This window comes from Grammomys surdaster, unplaced genomic scaffold (genome assembly GCF_004785775.1).
Source record: "Grammomys surdaster isolate TR1022 unplaced genomic scaffold, NIH_TR_1.0 126028, whole genome shotgun sequence".
NCBI lineage: Eukaryota > Metazoa > Chordata > Mammalia > Rodentia > Muridae > Grammomys > Grammomys surdaster.
The window spans coordinates 3,576,887-3,598,130 of record NW_021620841.1 but is presented as its reverse complement, the minus strand read 5'-3'; the positions used below and the strand labels follow the sequence as shown (position 1 = coordinate 3,598,130).

At 39.5% G+C, this 21,244-nt stretch overlaps 1 protein-coding gene and 1 pseudogene across 4 annotated transcripts in view; both read right to left on the bottom strand.

Moving 5' to 3' along the window:
• Positions 1 to 3,666: 3,666 nt before the first annotated feature.
• On the bottom strand, positions 3,667 to 4,098 carry LOC114610085 (annotated as a pseudogene).
• A 10,119-nt stretch (positions 4,099 to 14,217) lies between these two features.
• Positions 14,218 to 21,244, bottom strand: part of Lin7a (lin-7 homolog A, crumbs cell polarity complex component) — a 133,292-nt gene continuing 126,265 nt past the window's right edge. For 3 of the 4 annotated variants that reach the window (XM_028754560.1, XM_028754562.1, XM_028754563.1), the window contains one exon: positions 14,218 to 14,550. The gene's annotated coding sequence lies outside the window, so the exon portion shown is untranslated. Of the gene's footprint in view, positions 14,551 to 19,618; positions 19,723 to 21,244 lie in introns of those variants that run through there. The other variant, XM_028754561.1, reaches the window with a different exon arrangement.

Here is a 21,244-nt window from a genome sequence, read left to right as displayed (position 1 = left end):
GAGGGAGAGGGAGAGGGAGAGGGAGAGGGACAGAGAGACTTAACAACTGGTGGTAGGCAGGAAAGATTAAACTATTGATTGACAGAAGTACTTATCTCGAGTAGGCTTGATCTATGGGAAGCCTATCCAAGTCAATGACTCCCTAAAGCTTACTTGAAATTTTTTTTTAAGTTCACACAAACACACACACCAAGATAAAAGTTTTAAATATATTAGTACTATCACTGTTTTTAATCTGTACTGAAATCCACAATGTAGAAAAAGCAGTGGACTCATGCCTTTGAATCATAGCTTTTACCGTAGAAATTATTTTGGGCTAAAAGCATTAATACTGTTTCCTCTGTCCGGAGAGCTGGATATGTAGATTAGACAGAGATGGTTTCAGCACAGAGAGAAGCTCTTTTTTTCTATTCTTAGAAAACAACCAAAGGACATTTAAAGTTTTGAGATTGTTAATAATAGTAGCAGGTGTTTTGCCAGAGCCAGGTGAATACCTTATCAGAACTCCATTGATTAATTCTAAAATCTGGGGCTGGAGAACTTGCTCAGGGGTTAAGCACACTGCTCTTCCAGAGGTCCTGAATTCCCAGCAACCGCATGCTGGCTCACGACCATCTGTAATGAGACCTGATGCCCTCTTCTGGTGTGTCTGAAGACAGCTCAAATAAATAACAAGAAAATAAGTCTTTAAAAAAATGTGAAAAAACAAAAAATTTTTAAAATTCGGAATTTTTGAAGTCTTAGTATAACAATAGCATAAAGAGGGAAGAAACTGTCAGCATCTCCCCACCCCATGCTTTTACAACTTACATTTACTTTCCTAGACCTTTACAACTTACATAAGCCTCAAACCCTTTTCTTTCTAACCAGTTGTTTATCATGAGACACAGTGGTTGATTTGTGTCATCACTGCAAATCGGGTTCCTTTAAATGAATGAATAGATAGTAATGTGTGTGTTTGTGTGTGTGTGTGTGTGTTGGAACCTGCATTGTGAGTTTATTCCTTTCAGAGTCTGCCAGCAAGGTGAGCTGTCTGTGCCTGCCTCTCTCAGCAGGAGTCTACCAGCTCCTGTAAAGAGAGGTCTGAGTTTTACATATATAATGAACTAAGAAGGCAGCTGAAGTGATGGAGAAAGCTGTTTTGCTTGCTGCTGTTAACTTTAAGTTACAGTTAGATGTCAATATCACCAGTGATCTGCAAAGGATAAATTATAGAGAAGTATAACCCAAATGTCTATGTATCAGAATGACAGAGAGACTTACCCATTACCAAGATGGTTACCCTAGACTTCTGTGGGCTCCATGGCTTCACTGGACACAGTGGAGATAGGTTTTTGGCTGTCACATAGGTCAGCATTACATCTTCAGCTGCCACACAGAACAGCATAGGCCTTTAGCTGCCAAACCCAGAAGGTCTGAGCGGTATTAGTGTAGAAAAGGAACCTGGCAAAACTGACCAGATGTGGCAAGGCATAGCAGGGCAGTTAATCCAACAGTGCCCCTAGTATGGGGAGAGTCCTGGCAGCAGATAAGGAATGGAACAGTTCCTCCCAGTGGTTAGCGTTACCATAATCCAAGTGGAGTCATCTGTGCCCCATCTTCTTTGGAAACCTTAGGATGACCTCTAGGGGCTGGCATTTCTCTATATCATGGAAGCTTTTTCATTGAATGTTTTAAATGCCATATTCATCAGATCTCTGAAGAGTTTGACTACCGTTATCTTTTATGTGTTCATGATTTTAAACAAGATTTATTTGTTTTTAATTACTAGCTTTAGGCTTAACCTTTGCAAACATGTACAGCAGGCTAAATAAAGCTCAGTCCTGTAAATGAATGAATTGCATTGGTGGTTTTAAGCACATTAAAGAATTTGATCATTTATAAGGTGACAGCATTAATTTATATGTCTTATTTATCTCTAATAATTATAACAAGCTAATAAGTTTGTTGCAATTAAGATTTCACGGCTTTGTCCCTGTTAAGTTTGAAGCTTAAAAAAATGAATTGAAGACTTAATTGAAGATCCTTTCACATCAAAATAAAACTTTAAATGCAGTCCACAGAGAAACTGGGAATTTTACTAGATAATACTTACAGTTTATAGAGAGATTGGGAATCTTACTTTTTTGATCCTTTTTATAGGGGACCATTATAGAGCATTATTTTCAAGTCAGTTACTGTTAATCTGAGAAAGCATTAGGGATTTATAACCCTTATTTATCAAATATATTATTTATTAAACATATGTTTTTATTTATTTAAACTTTTCTAGAAGCTTAGTGTTGAATATAGCAAACATGTAAGTGGTTAGGCATTTTGTTAACCTGATAATACCTTATAACCTTAAGAAATTATCATCATATAGATATCCATCCTAATCTAAAATATTTTGGAGACCAGGTGTTGCCTCCTTGGTTTAAAAAAGGAGATAAAATGATAACGAGAGATCTCAGCAGGACTGTCTTGAGCAGGACTAATCTATGCCCCTCTAGCATAGCTGTAGCCATTTTGTTCCACGCCTGTCAGCTATTTCATAGTGTTGCTGTAATATGCCCACCAGTTACTGATGCAGAAAAATAACTTGACTCCGAGCAGAGTCATGCTGAGCACATACTCTGTTATGTTTTGTATGTCCTGAGGTTTGTTAATCTTAAGAAATTCCACAACTATAAGCTTTACTTAGGATCCATCAAATTAAAGGTCAATCTGAACTGTTGAGCAAAATAGCTTGAGACAGGGCCAACCACTGGACAGCCCTTCCAGCACCTGTATATGAGATCACTGTTGGTTTTGCAGTTTTAGCTGGCCCTAAGAAATGTTCACGGTCATAGATTCAGTTCCCAAAGTCTGACATATGCCCCTGATGGATCAGTTTTGGAGTATGCATTCAATAAATTATCCCTGTCTGATGGATATCAGTGTTTGTGTGGTTTGTGGGGTGACCCCTGAACCCCAACACTAAGAAGTTTTCTAATTGTTGTTTTAATTGCTTTATATGTATGATGATCTTACTCAGTATGGTGGTGAAGTCACATGGCATGTACTCTTTAATACCCTTTAATCTTAGCAAAGATGGCGGCCAGGTACATGTTTGCATTCATCCTAATGAGCTAGCTCATCAGCCAAGATAGAGAGGAGTCACATGATTGTTGTTTACACATATCTATTCTCCTAGTAGATCTATTTTTTTAAAATGAGTTAAATCCAAGTGACATGTGCCCCCACATGCATGCTAAAGAAGAGTTAAATTACATATAACATGTTCTAGCAAATTAAGAATTGCCTTTGTATAGATTTTTAATTATCATCTTTTCATTAAAAATTTTAAGCTTTTTGTTACAGATTTTGCAGATTTTTTTAAACCATGCCCAATGAACTTCCAAATCCAGAGATAGTGTTTACATAATAGCCTTAGCAGATTTCTTGAGGCAGAGCATCGAATAACCACAGATAAGACCCTTTTGGGAGAGTAGAACAGAGAAAGTTTACATATAAGAGATTTTGGGGTCATTTGTGCAGTAGCAGAAGTTGTTACAATTTGGGAGAATTTGAAAATCCAGTGTGCCAATTTTTGGCCGTTGATTGATTGAGCTGTATTGAGGCCAAACCAAAATTTTTTTTTTTAATGGTGAAAAATAAGTGTATATTTAATCATCTGGACTCAATTTAGATTATCCCAATCTTGTTGGCAACATCTAGAACATCATAATCAGGACCAAGTGAACACATGCCTTCTTTTCTCCATCAGGCCTTATCAGAGTATTGACCTTGGCCACATCATAGAGTTTCTTCAAGGCTTGTTGGCCTTGACATCCACATTGAACACAAGCATGTTGTCCTCTGTTTTCTTCATGGCTGACTCAGTGGGAATTTGATGATAGCATAGTGGTCAAACTTGTTTCTCCTGGGTGCACTCTTTCGAGGATATTTTGTCTGCCTCCGGAGCCGCAGTGTCTTGGGCCAGAAGGTGGGTGATGTTCGGATCTTCTTTTTGTGGCTGTGGACATTTTTCAGCACTGCCTTCTTAGATTTCAAGGCCTTCGCTTTGACTTCAGTTTTAGGAGAGGCAGGAGGTTCCTTCTTCGCTTTAGGCACCATCTTGACTAAAAGGAGGCCAAACTATTTGTAGTAAGACAGCTAGGCTTTGATGAAATCTCTGAGTCCAGGAAGGAAAAGGGGGCCATATAACGGCCCAGGAGGGTGTGAGGAAGTTAGAGGCATAAGGAAGAAGCAAAGCAAGCAGCTCCGAGGGAGAGGTGAGGAAAGGGTGGCAGGCCCAGAAGGACTTAAGCAAGCTGAGGAACTGTAGCTTCTAGGAAGCAGATAGGAAGCTTCCAGAAGGAGCTTAGAACAAAGGGAGGAAAGAAGGGTACATTCTCAAAGTGAAAAGAGTTTTAACCCGGGGCATCCTCAAGCTGTTTGAGAGACTTGCCCAAGAGAAATGCTTCCTATCACAGAGGACAGTCTTCCCTTTCCATGGGATAGGGGGCCAGTAGGTCAAGAGGAGCACTCCAACACTGGTATGGCTTTTTTTTTTTTTTTTTTGCACTAAAAATAGACAAGGCAGGCAACTTTGGGTTGACCCTTATCCACTAGAGGAGGAGAGGGGAGAGGCTTTTGGGGAAAGGGTGGGTTCCAGTGGAGGCAAAGAAGTAAGTGTCTTAATAGGTAGAGACTTGCCTAAGTGCTTGAGATGCCCGTAAGGTAGTGAGTGCTCAGAAGAGTGTAGAGCCTCTAGAATCAAGAGAGAGGCTACTTCCTGAGCAGGAGAGGAGACGCCAATAGTTGGAGCAGGTGAAGTAAAGAAGCAGCTGAAGATGCAGACTTTAGACTTTGGAGTTGAAACTGGTGGGTGGCAGAAGCCAGCAGAAACTAATGATCCATAGATAGGTTAGGAGAGTCAAATCAGTAGCTTGGTTCAGAGAGGAAGAATCCCTAGGAAGGGAGCTCATATATACTCTTCCCATAGTTTCAGCACCAGATGAATGAATGAATGAATGAATGAATGAATGAATGAGGATATGGCTGTTCCAACGTATACGTGAGGGGAAAGTTTATTGTAGATACAAGGTTGAGTATGACCAGAGGCATATGGAAGGGTCCACCCTGACTTAACATGGCCAGCAGATTGAACCAGGCCCTGAGAGTGGGGAGAGAAGGGGAAAGTAAGAGAGGAGGGGGTGGGTGCAAGTGGTCTAAGACCGACTCAGGAGCAGAGGTAGCAAGACCCAGGAGCAGAGAAAGCAAGAGACCACATAGCCCGAACAGCTGTAATTATATAGGGATCTGGAAAGGAAGCCCAGCCCCTGGGAGGAAGGAAGAGGTTTGGGGTAGGGGGACAAGATGAGAAGTGCTACAAGTGAGACTTGTCCCTGGTTCCTTTGGTACTTGACAATTAAGAGATGTGAAAGTTTTGAAAGGTACCTGATACTTAGTAAACAGTCTTGAAGTACTTATCAGCTTTTAGTTGCCATGACATGCTAACAAGTTGTCACTTTTTGATACAGTATTCAGTTCCCTCACTTCCCCAAGGTGGCTCATTCAGACATCTGTTTTATTTAAGAACTTCCTGGTGATCCACGATCATTTTCTTATTGGTCAGTTAGCTGTCGAGCTCTTTAGAAGCTAGAGAAACAGAGATCGGCCACTTAAATCCAGAACAACTCCCCAGCTGATACCGACTGAAATAGGTTACCTTTCTGGTTGTAAATGCTAATCCAGCCCTCTTTCGTAAATGGAGGGTCCCATTTAGTCTACAGCGTTTGTTTGTATGGTTTCTGTTCCTAGAAGGTATTTCTAATTTTTCAGGTAAAATGTTATCTCAGTAACCCAATGTTATCAAAATAATTCAATCTGCCTTGAGATATGTGTATGTGTGTGTGTGTGTGTGTTTTAGCTTGCTTTACATTAGAGCCATGGTGTTTTGCTCATTCTAATTTTCACACAGCTGCTGAATAGAGACTGAGAGCATTTCTCCAGTGCCAAATTTTGCTCGGAGATTATAAACTATGAGGTTACAGGCTTGGTGTTTCTTGTGTAGAGGACAGTAGCTTACAGGGGAAAGAAAATAAGTGGAGAAACGAAAACAGAGAGAAGAAGCTACAAGTAGATACAGGGAAGAATAAAGAATAAGAAGCAAGAGTTTATCATCATTAAGGCTTGGATATGGTGTGCACTGGAGTCGATTTGTTTTCTCTCTTTAAAACTTTGTGTTCAGTTGTTGGTTTTAGTTACTTGCAACAGAAGAAGAAAAACCCGTCGAGTCGTGCTGTGGATTGAGGGAAGTTAGGCTGAAACTTGGGCACACTATTTTCTCTCCTGCAGGGCTTGACCACACACTGGGTTCTCTGCAATGAGACACTTCCGTAAAATGAGGACAGCCATTAATATTGATCTGAAATATACGTTTTAAGTGAAACTCTCTCTCTAGGTTTCTCAGAGACAGTACACGAGCCTAGGTGTGCAACAGTGAGAAGCAGACTATGAACCACTGTGTTACACAGGGAAGGAGACTCGTGTGTGCCCACATCCACGGCAGTCCTCCTTGTGCCTCCTTCCTTCCCTGTGGTGGTCAGTCTGCCTCTCACTTGTACAAGCCCCTTTACAATTTTTTAAAATACTGCAGTGTAGTTAATAAACCCTCACAGGAAGCTTCTAGGTAACAATGAAATTCTTTGAAAGGATACTTGTGTGATATGCATTTCTCCTTCTTTCTGCAATCTAACTTAATGAATATGTATGTATGTATGTATGTATGTATGTTACATCTCATGTATGAGTACTCCCTCCAGGGTCTTGTAGGTTTTCATCCTTGAAGTAAACGAAAGGACCAAAAGATACTTTGGGTAGGATCAATGTGGAGTAATCTGTGTCTGCGTCAACTTTGTCATCATTATGAATAACAACAAGGCAGAAACCAGTGTACATAAAGGAGCATCTGCTTTCCTTACAGTTTAGGAGGTATAGGTTCATGACTATTGGCCCGGTTGTTTTGGACCTGTGGTGAAGCAGCATTGTGATATGTAGGGGGAAACCCATTAACCATGTGGCTGAAGTCTAAGAGAGAAAGGAGGCTGGAGACACACTACTCTCTCTTCTCTCTGTCCTTCCCTCCCTCCCTCTCTCATTTCAATAAATATTTTATTGAGTGTCCATATAGCACATGATGTAGATTATGGCCATCTAATCTGTATATACAACATACGTAATTAAGAGAGAACGAGAATCTCCATTTCTCCAAACATTATGGTTTGATTTACTTTTTAATTGCATGTGTGTGTGGGTATGTGCACAGGAGTACACGTATCCACCCATGCAGACCAGAAGAGGACATTGGATTCCCTGGAGCTCTCATTACAATGGGTGAGAAGCCATCCAGTAGATGTTGGGAACTGACCTTGGGTCCTCTGCAGGAGCTGTTTGCAAAATTAATTTATTTACATCAAATGCTGCTCTCCTCCTAGCCCCTCCTCAGAAAGACCTTCCACTCAATCCCCCTCCTCTTCTGAGAGGGTGAGGTAACCCCTGGGTATCCCCCTATCCTGGCACATCAAGTCTTTACCAGGGTCTACTACCCACTTCCAAGGGAACTCTGACAGCTTCCACTAAGCATTGACATCTCCCAGTAGACCATGCTGTCATTATGCTTTTCCATTTGGTCCCCTATGGGACACTTGTCTAAATTATACTAGAATATAAATGTTAATCTCAGATGAAACTTAATGTTGACAAGATGATAGAAACGTTAAGGATAACTAAACCTTTTTCTCTTTATTAGCAACTTTTTTTCACCTCAATAACCAAATAGCTATGAAGATGGTTATTAGCCTCATAATTGGAGCAGGTTGCGAGAAGCATCCTATAGTTGAGCTGATTACTTGAAGCCCTCTTCTGGTCCTTAGAATTTCTCCCATAGTGTAATGAGTGTGGCGAAAATGGGAGATGGAGATACTGTCATGATACTTACAAAAGCCTCTACACTCAGAGGATAAAACTCAGGTCAGGAAGGCTGAGTGACTAAAAGAGAAGGATCAGTCTGGGGACCCAGAGGTCAGAGTGCTGTAAAAGCAAGAGGACCCCAAGTTCAAATCCCCAACATTCATGTCAAACAAAGCAAAGTCAATCGAAACAAAACTAAAACTAGGTGTGGTTGCATGTGCTGAGAACTTAGCACTATGGAGATAGGAACACTATCAGAATTTGTCACCTAGCAATTTGTCTCTAGGTTCTCCGAGAAACACTGTTTCAAAGGATTGAGAAAAGAATGATAGTGCAAAACCCATGATATTTCTCCTCTGGATCAAATACAGACATACAGACATACACACACATGCACACACAGGCACGCACAGGCACACATGCACACACTAATGCATACATTTCAAATGAAGATAAAGATCACTACTTTTGTTTTTATATTCCCTAATTAAACTATACAATATTAAGTCTTTAAAATTATATGGGTCTGAGTTTTCAATTCAGATGAAGTCTGGGCTTAGATACAAAAACTTAAGTGTTCCTAAAATAATAGTGAAAACTTCTAGACAAACATACACACACAAAACACCCAAACACCCAGAGATAGACACACACAGAGGCACTCACATACATATAGACACAAACACACAGACACAAACATAGAAACATACACACACACACATATACACACATGCAAACAGACACATACACACAGATACACACATACACACATGCATATCTACAGACAGACAGATACACAATACACAAGCTCTTTATTTCAAGGAACTAGTTCAGAATTGATCCATAGTCTGATATAGTGATAAGGTATTTAATCTTGTGCTGAAGAAAATGCCGTACCATTTTTCAGTTATGGGATTCTAGTGTCTACATCATAACCCATGTGGCGAATTTTATTCTCATTGTGTTTCATGGTCTATGGCTTTCACATTTATGAATAAGAGCACCACGTAATGCCCTCCTTTTCTGATACTGTATTCATGTCCATGTTTAGAGAATCTTAATAGTCTGACAATTTTATGTAAATGATTATTTTATGTAAATAGTTATTTTAGTCAGAATTTTGAAGAATTCTGAAAGTCAGAATAACTTTTTTATAGGATAACTTGGAAGGTGTGGCAGATAACATTGAAGATGAGATTTCAAAGACCAGATTAGTGTCCGCTGTAATAGGGCTTCACCACCCCAAAATCCAGCCTCAGAATTTCTTATGTGGAATGTAAAAGAGGAAAGAAAAAATGTGTGCTCTCTCTTTCCTTACAGAGCCTCATCCCTCCACAAAGAGATTTCTCTATGTGTTGTGAATAGAAAAACTGTTGAGACTCCACTTGCGAACACACATGTCTCAGCCACTAATGACCCCTTGCCCCGACCCCAGAGATGATAATAAAAACAGTACGTCCAGTCTGGTATCTAATACGTTTACTTCCCAGCAGCATAATACCACTTTGGTCAGGTTGAACCACTGCACAATTTTGCAGCTCTTTCATAAAAACAACGCAAACAATTGGAGAGACACACTGTACATGCAATGGTGAGAAACGGTAAATTGGCCAATCCTTCCCTATAAATATGAAATGCCCTTGGTTCATCTCCACACTGTGTATTTATAAGCCCTTGGATCAGGGGTTTTTGTTCTTTCTGGTTTTTTTTTGTTTTTTGTTTTTTGTTTTTGTTTTTGTTTTTTTTGTAGCACCAAATAGACACAGTGGCTGACAATGAATAATTCTGAAGTCATCGAAACATTTCACAAGTAGAAATTTTCTGGATCGGAACTTGTATGTATGTCCCTGGCGTGAAGTATTCTAGTTCATGAGAGTGTGCTATCGTGTAAAATTCCATTTTAATCCTGATTTTGTTTCTGATGTGATTTGCTTGCTATAATGAGTTATAATTTACTAATATCTTTTAGTAACTACTTTACAAACTCAAGATATTTCTATATACAATGATTCATTTGTTTTACTGTAGGAGTGTCCTCCCCAAGCCTATGGAGAATACTTAGGTACACGGACCACTGTGTTGGACTTTGTGGTTCAAACCCCCAACTCTGCTAGCTTATCAGGTGACCTTGGAAAAGTCGTGCATCTGCGCTTCAGTTTTCCTGTGTGTAAATGGGGCCCAGTGAATCCAGTGAATAGAGCTTTGGTGGGAAATGCTGTGAACCTGCAACCTGGTAGAGACGGATGCAATTTTAAGGCTGTTAAAATTGCCTACCTCCCTGCGTTTTAACTCTGCTTTATGGCTAAACTGTGGGGCAAATTTGAGTGGTTATGTTCAGAAAGGCAAGCTCACATAAGTCTATGTAGGAAGTATTGAGAGGTTCCCACATGGCAAGGGCTTGTTGCTGTTGCTACTCTAGCATTTGTGATGAGGACCCAGTGGATGATAAACTGGTTAGCCAGAATAAGAGTCCCCTGTAGTAATTCTTAGGATGGGATCACATTTGACTTGTTTTATATTGCGTTTCTAGAATCTAGCATGTACTGGGAACACAGACATATTTGTTAAATAAATAAATACATGGAAAAGTTTGGGAGGGGGTGGCAAGTGAGTAATTTTTAGCTCAGGTATATTCTAGGGGTCAGAGATGAAAGAAGGGGCATATGAAAGCCCATGTTTAGAAATGATGCTTTCAATGACCATGGGTCCTTTGAAATATATAAAAGTATCGTAGAGCAATCTAATATGCTTGATGATATAACTCCTTAAGAATAACACCCTAAAGCATAGTGTTCTGTAAACTTTAGAAATAAAGTTTTGTTTTTGAAGCCTCCATGCCAACTTAATTATCCATGTGCTTTTGTAAAGAACTAGAGATTTCTTTTACTCATTTTGTGTGTGTGAGTGTGTGTGTGTGTGTATGAATTTTCAAGCATTGCTCTTGACTTAAAGGTCCTTGAACCTTTGAGATATTTAATTTAACTGGATTCCTGGATATATCTTAGAAGAAATTCTGGCTCTGGCTATGACATGCAAAATTATAATGCCAATTAACATATGTTAGTCAGAAGTCAAAATTAATTCATTTACCCTCTTCTTGAATAGCTCATTCTTTCAACAAATATTCATTGAGTGTTCAGAGAGTGCCAGTGCATCTGCAGGACCAGAGTCACATTCCTTGGTCTTATGGAGTTTGGGGTCTAAAGGAAGATAGGGTGCTCTTGAAGGTCTTACTCATAGGGGGTCCCTCAATCTTCAGAGAATGCTCTGTATCTGTGTCGTCATCTTGTTTGAAGCTTAAGTACAGGCAAGGAGTGCTTACAATCAAAGCCCAGCTAAAAGGTGAGAAATCCAGGGACTATTCACACACCCACAAATGGTAATAGACGGTGAAAGCAGTGTGCCACCTTTGGAGTCCTCCATGTAAGGCTGTATAAAAGGAAGTAAGATCAGCTTGATGCCATGTTTGAGAACTGCATTTGTAAATGGGCACAATTTGTCACTAGCTAAGTTCTTTAGAGACAAACTCCCCTTAACAGGGCCCTGAATGCTAGATTTTTTTTTTTTTTTTATTTAGACCTTAGCATTGTCTTGAAAGGTAGCAGTGGCTCTCCTTGCTAGAGAATTCCCTATTGATTACATGACTGAGGAACACAAGAGTCTGTTATTCTTCCAAAGTCAATTGTAATTTAAGCTCATTATCTCCCTGCAGATATTCTGCTGCAGATGGCTACAGAATCAAAGTGTAAATGCTCTGGTGAAAAGGTTCAGGAATTCTTTTACCTTTTGTGCTTGCCTTAGTATCATAGCAGGGAAAACGTTCACTTGACCAAAGGAAGGAGCTGAAATTCACTCCATGAGGTCCCTGTTGAGAAGTCACAATCACTTCTCCCTAACTTTTAACACCCCGTTTATTATATTTATATTGAACTACATGGAAGCACAGTCTACGTAAGATGCCTTTTCTTTTAATGGATGACATCAGACATGTTGGAGGCTCTGTATGTGACTCTTGGGAATAGAGAAGTTCTGTGCAAATCACGGTGGATTTGTTCCTATCTTGCTTCAGTGAAACTTCAGAGATGTGCCAGGGGCTTCTGTAAGACTTTGGGGGGGTTGTCACTTTTGATTAAGATTCTAGAGAAATGCTTACATTTCAATGAGCTAAATTTCACTAAAGAGAACCATTTTTATGTAAGACCATGGAAACGTATAACCTATCCCTTGGCTTTTGTACGTATGATGGATTGCTTCATTTCGATGGACAACCTGGCATACATTTGTCGGCATTACACGTGGTACAAATGAAGCATAAAATTCAAAGACTTCTAGAAAACACCAGCCTAAAGTATCTGCATATTTCATAGCTGCTTCTGACAATACTTGTACTGATGTGAAACCATATGTTAAGTTTGGTATTAACTAAACACTTAACAGCTAAGGGAAAACATATTTATCTTAAGCTCCAAATTTATACAACGTACTGAAACTCGTTGACATGACCATTTTCTCGCAAGGGCGAGATGGTTTCCTTTTATGAGATTTTTGTGGCATCTCTTGTATAGCTTTAATATTTCTTTGTTAAATGATAACTAAAATATACGTTTATTACATTTTTTTATAAAAATGAGAACTATCTTTCAAACTGAATAATACTCATCCAGTCTGCACTTATTTCTTCTTGTCATGCTTGACCCTTTTATTGACCTATTTTACATAACATTCTGGGTCCTTGCTGACCCCTCCCCCAACCTCTCTCTAGTGAAAAAAAAAAAGATATGTTTTTGAGGATGAGAATCTGTTACCACAACAGGATAGTGTTGAAATAAATTGGTGTAGCTCCTGGGCTTCTGACTGTTGGTCATCTGATTGGGCGATGCACTATCTAAAGCAATTGCTATTGACAATAGTACCACCGGATGGTATGAGGCAGAACACGCTGGGTGCATCTAATTGGTTTTCTTTCATTTCAAGAAGGTGGCTTGTAAGCTGAGCTTCACAAGTTTCTATGCCAGAGGACTATCTGAAATACCAAATTCTTTCTATCTTGGGGAACCATTTCCTGCTTTTGAAAAAAAATGGGCATATTAAAATAACGGACTCTGTTTTGATGATTCATCTCCTCTTTAACTAGACAGTTATTCTTTTTGGTGTGTGCGTGCGTGTGTGTGTGTGTCTATGTGTGTGTACAGTTTTGTGCTTAAGGTGTTTAAGTGCCTATTCATTACATTATGGAAAACCAGATTAGGTGTCTAGATTTACCCTAAATTAAAAAATATTGTGTATACAGGAGGTGCTAACAGATCTTTGTGAAAGCTGAAATAATTGATTGCTTATTTACAAGTTGGAATATGCAAAAATGAAACAGATTTCCCCTTGGAGAAAGCAGTATCTGTCATTTACAATACTGGTATTACTGGGTTCCACATATCTCAACGTAAGAGAGCCAGTACCTTTAAACTTAGACTGTCAAAAATATAAGATTTGTATTATAGGGTTACTGATCTAAACTTTGTGTGATATATGCCTTTGAATGTATATCTATGTGCACATGTTATAACTCAGTTTTATAAATCTCCAAGATTTAAAATATCAACTAGATTTCTATGAAAGTACATCTAAGTGTGCAGGATGGGTTTAGACTTCTCCAAAGTTCATCAATGGAAATGAATAAATAAAATTTAACAAGAAAATATAGAAGGCAGGTTACATGTATCAAGTGAGGGGGAATTCATAAAGCCGAGAGAATCTTTTACCAGAATAGTGACCCTTGTTAAACAAAGAGCCAAGTTATAATAACTGTACTCTGGTCTTATATATTGTGTGGAAATAATATATATTGTAGTCGGTCTAAATTAATAATAGATACAGGCAATATTTAACTTTTTACAAAAGGACAGCATTGAGTTCCAACCTTCACTGCTAATAAATTAAAAGTTCAGCTAAAGTATCCTAAAATAAAAAAAACTTCAGCTGATGCATTTGGAAATTGGTAGAAATGAAAACTAAAAAGCCAACTGTTTACAAGTTCAGAACAGATTATGTAGGATAGGAACTTGGCATTTTCAGGAGGAGAATGGAGGTTGTAACTAAATCAGATTCCACTTCTGACAGCTCAGCAACATAGACTGTGGAAGGGGTTAGGGCAGAGGTTAATGTGTAGGTTCCTTTCACGTGGCCACAACCTTGAACTGATGCAGTTTGAACTATAGCCTAATGAAGGGTTTGCTAATCTCTGGAAGAGCCTTAGACCAAAGATTCACTTAATCCTAGCCCAGGTGATTTGTTCAAAAGTCACAGACTTTATTCTTACACTGTTTCAGTCTGCAGACTGGAATACGTCTCTCCCTCAACACACTGCGAGTTTCCACCTGCCGTGAATGGAAGGTCTGAGTAGGTAAAAAAAAGCAATGAACGGGGGGCTGGTGCCCAGAGGAGGAAGATGTTGAATTGCCTTGGTAAAGAATGAATACACCATGTGTTCACAGCTTTTGTGACAGGTGTAATTACTGGTGTTCTTTTTCCCTTTTTCTATGTGCTGGGATTCCGGAGCACAGGGGTCCAAATTTGTGACTGTTGGATGATTGACCTGCTAGCTTTTGCTTCAAGGGCCTGAAATGGGATGGGGTGGGGTAGGGTAGGGTAGGGTGGGGTGGGAAGAGAGAGAGAAATCAGTGATTAGTATTCATTTTTAAACTATAAATCACTACAACTATCAAGGGCATACACTATATGAGTGTCTTAATTACTGGTCCACTGCTGTGAAGAAACACCATGACCATAATACCTTGTACCACAACACCTTATAAAGAAAAGTAATTGGACAGCATTGATCAACTTTGGAGAGAATATTGTGGCAGGCAGGTAAGTATGCAGCTGGATCAGTAGCTGAGAGTTTGCATCTTATCCACAAGCAGGATGGAGAGAGGAGAGAGAGAGAGAGAGAGAGAGAGAGAGAGAGAGAGAGAGAGAGAGAGAGAGAGAGAGAGAGAGAGAATTAGAGTTGGTGGGGGGACTGGTCCTGATCCTGGTGGTAGGTTTTTTGAAGCCTCAAAGCCAGCCTTGTCTTCTACTTTCTACCTTGTCCCCCAACAAGGCCACACCTTTTAATCCTTCCAAAATAATCCTACCAACTGGGAACCAAACATTCAAATGTATGGGTCTGACGGGTGTGCTGTCTAGTTTTACACCAATTTGACACAGGCTGGAATCATTTGAGAGGAGAGAATCTCAACAGCAAAAGTGCTTCCAAAAGACCAGGTTGTAGACGAGGCTGTAAGGCTGATGAGGGTTGGGGGGGCAGCCTGTTGCGGGTGTTATCACCCCTGGGCTGATGGTCCTGGGTGCTATAAGAAAGCAGGCTGAGCAAGTCACCAAACAGCATTCCTCCACAGCCTCTGAATGAGCTCCTGCCTCCAGGTTCCTTCCTGGTTAGAATTCCTGCCTTGGCTTTCCTTAATGGATTAAGATTCAGGATATGTAAGTCAAATAATCCCTTTCCTCCCCAAGTTGGTTTTGGTCATGAAGTTTCATCACAACAATAGTCACCCTTAAGAAAGAGAGGGAGCCATACTCGTTCACACCCACAGTGAGAATGGCTGGAATGATTTGGAGTGTCATCCTTCATGGCACAGCTCCCGCACACCGAAAGAGAAACGCTATGAAGGAAGTAATTGATGAAGAAGGCAGGAGAAACCACAGCATCTCCACAAAAACGAAATAAAGAATTTCAGTTTGGAAAAAGTTCAAATATTTAACATTTCTCCCTATCAGTTCTAGATGATTCTAATTCACTCCAGGAATGCAAAAATTACAAATGACATTCATGGTGTAACTATAATTACTATGAGAGCATTTAGTAATGCCTTTACTGAGAGAGGAACCTGCAATCCTGTCACTCACCAGGTGGGAGCACCAATATATCCTTCTGTGAAGAAGAAGGTCCTCCCCCAAAGTCAGCCTGATACCACATACAACAGGCAGTGTCTTTTCTCCTATTTGATCTGGGGATGCTGCTCCCCCAAACACCTCAGAACTGTCACTCACCAACTAGTACAGAGTCATTTCTCCCAATCTTTGTTTTTTTAAAGATGCTATTTTTATTTCAATTAATGCCCCCCCAAATATGCAAAACAGGTTTTAGAAAAATTGTTCTGCCTACTTTGCAGCCACCCTCTGGCTGAACGACTTCTGGTGATGTGCCAGCAACTCAGGGGCTACAGAGTAAACAGCAGACAAGCAAGAGGCTACTGTGGTTCTTCTCAAGTCGCCTTCCTGCATCATGGAAGCAGGATTGCATTCACGTTTTTAGCCACTGCAGCATCGGAAGTAGAAGCATTGTCGTGACTGAAATGTATGATTAGATGGCTACAAATTGACAATTTTTAGTGAGTTTGCGTCATTTCCTCTCTTTCTTAATCTCCTCATGAGGAACTTTTACTGAATTTTAGATTGATGCCTTCCTATATCGGCAGAGCTAGAGATTGATTTTTTTTTTTTAAGTAGCCAAATTATCACATAGTCACACGTCCTAAAGGAATAGGGATCCAAAAACAGTTTTCACCACCAGGAAACTATAGAGTTTCTTACATACCATGAAGGTGAATGGGACTAAGAAATATACCAGGAGATGAGAGAGTAGCAGGCAAAGTAAGGGTCAGGGTAACTCCTGGGAGGAGCCATCTCATTATTTACCTAAATCACATGATATATGACTCAGCAGATTCGTGATTCATTTTAAGTGGATTTACTTTTCAAGTGTGTGTGTGTGTGTGTGTGTGTGTGTGTGTGTTTAGAGTTCAACTTTGTGGGCTTGGTTCTCTTCTTCCAACTCCTTATGGGTTCTAGGAATCAAACTCATGCCTCCAGGCTTACAAGTGCCTAAAGTAATTCAGTGGTTGAAAGTGTGAGACTGAAAACCAGCAGGGTTTTGTGACTTGTGCCTCTATCCACTAAGACATCTTGCCTTTTCATGCACAAACTTCATTTTTATTTTAGCATGAATTTTGTTGAACAGATTCCTTTGTCAGCTCTCAGAGGGGCCATTGTACTCCCCAGAATTATTCTCCCCAACCCTGCTTTGATATTGATACTTTCTATCTTGTAGGATCAGTGCATATGCTGGAATACATATTAGTGGGTAACTCGGGTTGTAGGGTGAAATGAATGTTTGATAGTCAGTGTAAGGCAAGAAAACCAGGCACAGAGAGGCACACGGCGGTATGTTTTCTCTCAAGTGTTGAACCTAGGTTATGCGTCTATGACATATATAACATGAACAGGAAAAATAGGCAAATGGAATTGTTTGAAACAAAGAAAGCTTCTTCACTGCAAAGGAAACAATAAAGTAAGGAGGTAACCAGAAACAGGAAGGAAATACTCGCAGTCATGCATCTGATGAAGGGCTAAGAGCAAAAATGTGCTAAAGAAATCAAGCTACTCAATGGCAAAACATAAATAGTGAAAAAGCAGCCTAAGTACTTAGACAAATTATTTCCCAAGCAAGATAAATAGCCGAGACAGATGATGAATAGACAGACAGACAGACAGACAGACAGACAGACAGACAGACAGATAACTAAATAAGCTCATCATTATGAACTATGGGAAAGTGAAGCTGTAAACCAAGCTGAGATCTCTTGGCTTCTGGAATGGTTATTTAAAAGGTTAAAAAGGACAGCAAATGCCAAAACCGTGTAGAAAAAAGGGAGACCAGTATTGGTGGGTGCATAATTTGTGATTTATGACAGTCATTGTGGGAAAGCAGTATAGGCGTTCCTCCTACACCATGCTGTGTGCTTTACAATGACTATACATTTTGAAGATGTGAAGTAATGTTAATTCTAGTTTGTTTGTTTGTTTGTTTATTTTTACTCTAGATTTTGTTTGAGCTACTTGAGGATGTGATGGCTTGAAAAGCTTAGGATTATTGTTTATAATTTTGTCAAAAGTGTCATTGGCATTTTTACAACAATTGCGTTGAATCCTACAGAGCTATATGATGTTAAGATTGTGTTACTTAAAAGCACTAATGTTGGAGTAAATTTTTATGACAGAAAAGGAAAAACTAGTACTGCTATAATGAACAAGGATGGCTTCCCGCTTTGGAGGTGATTGGTGAGGGTGGATTGGACATGGTTAACTCTAAGCAGTGTGTAATTGGGTCTCCAGGAAGTTCCCGAATACACAGTAGAATCAATCAGCAAACGTTCGGTAAAAAGGGCAGTGACATCGTGTTTCGGTGTGGTGAGGACGAAGGGGTGTTGAAGCCCACATTTTTCATTTTATATTTTTCCCTGTCATTTGAAAGTTGTGAAATGTTGCATATACTTAAAAAAATATATGTCTCTCTTTTGTAACTTAGAATACAATGAAAATGTACCCAGCCATCATAGGGCTATTGTGTGTAAGTCATTCAGCAGAGTTCTTGCTGATATTGTCATAAACACATTCTCATTACCTCTGCTTTGGTTTTCTGTTTCAGGGACTCTGGATTCCTTATGGCTATTTTTCTCAGGTCATTGTATGAGATCTACTGTTCTCAGTGTCTGGGTCAATGTTTTGGGACCTGCTGCTCTCAGTGTCTGGGTCAATGTTTTGGGATCTACTGTTCTCAGTGTCTGGGTCAATGTTTTGGGATCTGCTGCTCTCAGTGTCTGGGTCAATGTTTTGGGACCTGCTGCTCTCAGTGTCTGGGTCAGTGTTTTGGGATCTGCTGCTCTCAGTGTCTGGGTCAGTGCTTTTGGCAACAATTCTTTGATATGATCAGGAGGTAGAGGAAGATTTCAGAAATGATGAAGTAAAAGAAACCGAGGTCTACAGGGCAGGGTTGATCAAGGCGGGCTGACCAATGCTACTGTGTTCATTTGTGGTGACTTCCTGGCTGTTGAGTTCTTCATCCTCTCCTTGCCCAACGATGGAAGGCGGGATGTATTTAAGAATATTAATGTCTGAAAAAGTGTTAGTGTTCCTCTTTTGCTTTTATTCCTTGAAAATCAGAGTGAAAATCCAAATGCATACATGAAGTCATGTTTTTAAAACTAAACAAATCCACATAAGCTGAGTAAACAGCACTTTCTCAAAAGCGCTGCCATCACATGGCCAACCCTGTAATCATATTTTCTGTTTGGATTTCTTTAATGTAATAGCAGAGTAGTCCTATTTTTGCATTTTTGGAAATGGAATCTAGTCTCCTCACTTATCAAACACAGAGGTGAGGATGAAAGACAAATCTTAGTTCAGTGGAATTTAGAATTCAAGAAGGCATAAAAAGACAATTCCTTCCTGTATAGCTTAAATTCAATCTGGTTTTCTTTCTTATCTACTTCCTATTTGTAGTGACTTCATAATATCTATAGTCTCAGCACATATTACTTCTGATTTTGAAAATATTACATGTTCTATTTCATTTGATACTTAGTGAGACTGTCTTCTGACAAGTATTTTGATTGTCTGGTCTTTCAATGTTGACCAAAAAAAAAAAAAAATTCAAGATCTGTTTCCAGTTAATAGGTTTAGTAAGTCTGAAAAAAAATTAAAAACAACTAGTATAAATGATCAAGTGTTGTATATCCTTGCTGACCCTCTAATAATCAAGCTAATTAAAAATTAAGCAAGAGCTAATATAGATCTTTTTGACTGAATTCACCACAAAATTCATGAGTGACATGCCTTGAGTATGTCTTGATTGTTCTTGAATGGGGGCAGATGCTTTGTACTACAGTAGCTCTCATGATGGGGATAGATGCAAAGTTCATGTTCAAGCAAACATAACTCTACCACATCCTATGTAAACAGCAAAAGACAGATATTTTTCCAGGTTAGATATGTAAGTCTTTCTAATGGACCATAGGAAATCCTGAGGTGACTTAATGAAGACTGAACAGAGAATAGAAATACAAATGGCTACATAGGACCAAACTGTGTATTTCCAAAGAAAGTGGAAGGGGTAAAACATGGCAGTTTTTGGTAAGATCTCAGAAGTCAACCTGAAGCTTTCAAACCACCCCTGAGCAATTTTACTCAAGACTAATGTCATAAATCATTCAGGAGAATAGGGACAGATAGCTTATGTGTTACTAGGGGTAGGAGAAACAAAAGTACTAGCAGAAAGCATATTAGTGATTGATTAGAAAATCAGGGATTTCCTCTATTATCCAAAAGACTTTATGATAGGATTCTGGCGGTACAGAAGAGGTAACTGAGGAGAAGCCTTTAGGCTAAATGACTTGTCTGTGTCTATTCATAGTGTCTGTCCCAAACACATCATTTTATTCTAGGCCACTCCATCTCTCTCTCTCTCTCTCATTTAGAGCTCTATCATTCTCTATTGTCACAGAAGCCAAAATTATCCTTTTAAATTAATTAATTCTCTCATGTATTATGTCCTGACCACAGTTTCTCCTCCCTTCCTATGTCACCCCCCTCCATCACCCCCATCTCTTCCTCTCAATCTATTTTTTTCTCCTTTTTCCTTCAGAAAATGACAGGCCTCCCAGGGATATCAACTAAACATGGAAAATTAAGTTGCAATAAGATTAGGCAACACCCCTGCCCAAAACCACCACTTGTGTAGAAGCTGGACAGGGAACCCAGTAGGAAGACAAGGGTCACAAAAGCAGGAAGCCGAATTATCTTAATGGCACATAAATCAATTCATGCCACCCTTTTGCAAAAACATTTAATTTCTCTCAGGGTATTGCTAGGCTTTCTGTATCTGGTTCCTCCCTGTCCTTTTGACCTCATACTCCACTACTGTCATTATTACTCATTGTTCCCGGTTATATAGGTTCTCTTTCTGTTGCTCAAATATCGAATAGCTCATAAGCTACCATACGGACTATTTTCTCTTATTGTTTTTTGGGGGGCTTCTCCTTGGCATTCGGCTTCATCTCAGATGCTACGTCCTTTGAGCAGTCTTGACTGACAGCTGTGTCTAAGGTAACGACCTTGGTAGTCTCCATTCAGTCTTATTTTAACTTTTTAAAGTACTGCCTCTCAAAAGTATGTTGACTTATTTTCTTGCTTATTTATTAACTATCCCGTCCTAGCAGAATGTAGCCTCATGCAGATAAGGTGTTTGGTCATGCTACCTCTGGAGCTCACTGGAGAGTACCTGGACACAGCTGTGCCAAACGACATCAGTGTTGGATTAATATACTTTTGGGGAGGGATTTAATTTTAAAAATTTTAATGTATGTATGTATGTATGTATGTATGTATGTATGTATGTATGTATGTATTTTCTCATTCTATCTATCTATCTATCTATCTATCTATCTATCTATCTATCTATCTATCTATCTAT